Below are 2870 nucleotides of genomic sequence, written 5' to 3' on the forward strand. Positions count from 1 at the left end.
CTTCTTTCTTTGCGTGCACATTTGGGCGGCATTATGCTAATATTTCCACATAGTGAGGTAGATATGTGGGGCGTGTTTAAACGAGGCGTTTTAGGAGGGCGTGGACCAGTCTTAAATTTTATAAAGAATATCTCTTTGGGTTTGTGACTTTAGTCTTTGCAACTTTAGGGATCTTATCTATTCACAAACAGCTTGTAACACTCCAAAGAGAAAGGAAAACTTGAAATCGCATCATATGACCCCTTTAAGAGTGTAGGATGCTTAGGAGAAAATTCACTATATAGTTTGCATAATTTTGCATGCTTCAGGGTAAAGTCTGTATCGCATTTAGTGATCTGGATTCTAAAACAAAAAAAAAGACTGGATCTGCAATAAATGTCTTGTAAGATGCTTTGCATTAATCTGACACACTCATTGAGAAAGTAGAATTGACAGAAGAGAAAAACAGAACTAGATGTGTGAGGGAATGAGGAAGAAAACCGGCCAATTATCCGGCACTGGACCAGGTTTTGGACCAACTCTCAAAGCGCCAGAGGTGAGGACTGGAGAGTGTTTGTCATCCAACGGACTCCTGTTTCTTGATGATGTGGGAGAGGAGAAAGCAAAGGCCGTTGTTCTGCAGTCTAAAACGAGTCTGACGTTCAGCAAGGAGTGTAATGAGCACTTTGGGCCGTTCGTTATCCGCTGAGCCAGATTCGGTTCTGTCTGCAGGGTGAGGTAGACGGGAACATCAGAACCAGATGTGAGATCCAACTCGCTCTGGCTCGAACCACATCAGGAACCACACTCTGCTGTTAGCGGATGACTCACCAGCTGCTATTGGCCAGTGGCCACCGTCGACCAGCCAAAGCCTGAAGAAACGAGCCAACCAGGAGACTTCAAATGAGTTGGTTATAAATATAATACTAAAGGAAAGAAGCCATTGTCAACAGGCGCCTGCAGCTCATGTAAACATGCTTATGTTTGTCAAGCTTTAGCAGATCAGCGTTGTAACCTATGAGGTTGTTTGTTTTGTTTAATTTGCAGCTTTTGTTCAGAACCACAGAAACTTTAGAGGGGAACAAAATGTTTTTTAATTAATTCTAGAAAAGCTTTCCTTCAGATTTAGTCATTTTAAACGGTCTCATATGAGTTATAATCAAGATAAACTACCCTGAAAAGACCAGTACGGTTGATCACCAGCATATGTTGTGTTTTGGATGACATTCCCTTTAAACTTTTTAACTAGCTTAACCATCAAGACACCAGCTGTTCACTAACTAGACCAGCAAAAAAAAAAGACTTTTCCAGTACAAATGTCTTATATATATAGTAACATTCTTAAATCAAAATACAAAATCAAGAAAATTTTTCTTACGCTATTGGCTGATATTTTTCTCTTGTTTTAAGCCCTAAACTCACATCAGAATTCACACTTTTTCAAAAAAAAAAAAAAAAAGAATGAATATATGTCATTTTGATTCTGAAGTAAATGTATCTTGATTTAAAAATGTTTTGATATTTGTACTGAAAAAAAACAAGAAAAAAATATTTTTTTATTGTTGTGTGTTGAGAGTTTTTACTCTCTCAGTTTTCACATATAGTGCCATTTTGAAATGTTACCTTAATCTCTATAATATCTACAGTAAAGTCACAGACACGCATGTTCAGATGTGAGATTTCACATGTATTTCTTGTAATCTTGTCACAATTGCTTGTAGAGCAATCTTTTCTACTCCACTAATCTGGGTGGTGAAATGAAAAACTGACAAAAAAAAGTCTCTGGCATGCTATACAGTTCATTTTTTAAAACTTGGATATTTTTATTGACAAATTCAGATGAGCATCAAAGCCTGCAGTGAATACAAGCAATTTAGTGACAATAAGTTTACAAAAAATGCATGTGAAATCTCACATCTGAGCATGTGCATATCTGAACATTTTGTTCTATAAAAGGTTTTAGTAAAAAAAAAGTGCATCACAAACTGCAGCATCCATCTTAACCATGCAGAACTTATTGCTTCCCGCTGAACAAAACAGGCTGTATGACAATGTTTTTGGGTAAATCACTTCAATATTCCTCAAGTAAACATCTAAATTAAATAAATACATAATGTTAATCTCTTTTAGTTTGCATGCCAATGGTTGCCAACCCGTCCTAACGTCATATTGACAGTAATCAACTGTGAGCACAAAATTAATTCTTCTCACAGAATATATGCAAATCAAAGCAACATTATCCTGGCAAGCTCTCTGAAACAGTGCCGAGCCCAAATATGATTTTTTAAAAATGAAATTTGAGGGCAAAAACAGAACAAACAGAAACTTGACTGAATTTTTAAACCTTAATTTATGTGGGTTGGCAGTAACATAATAACCAACATAAAACTTAAGTAATACCTCATGCTTGCCTTGCCTTATACTACTATTGGAAATTTGGGGTCAGTAAGATTTTTTTAAAATGAAAGAAATACTTTTATTCAGCAAGGATGCATTAAATTGATCAAAAATGACAATAAAGACATTTACAAGGTTACAGAAGATTTCAAATAAATGCTGTTCTTTTGAACTTCTATTCATCAAAGAATAATTTTAAAAAATGTATTAGAATTTCCCCCCAAAATAAGCTGTTTTCAACATTAATATTAAGCATAAATATTTCCTAAGCAGCAAATCAGCATATGAGAGGATTTCTGATGAATGCAACCATAATCAGCATAATCAGACCTTTTAGAAAAACACTGACCCCAAGCCATTAAATGTTAATGTATACTAATTTAATCAGTGCGTTTGGCATACACGTGACTGCAGGTGAAACGAGGTTAAACGTTGTTGTTTTGGGTGCATGCTGGGGTGTATCAAAACCTCTGACACCAATAAACATCTCACTA

Source organism: Sinocyclocheilus rhinocerous, unplaced genomic scaffold, assembly GCF_001515625.1.
Source record: "Sinocyclocheilus rhinocerous isolate Xijiao unplaced genomic scaffold, SAMN03320098_v1.1 scaffold28, whole genome shotgun sequence".
In the NCBI taxonomy this organism is placed as follows: domain Eukaryota; kingdom Metazoa; phylum Chordata; class Actinopteri; order Cypriniformes; family Cyprinidae; genus Sinocyclocheilus; species Sinocyclocheilus rhinocerous.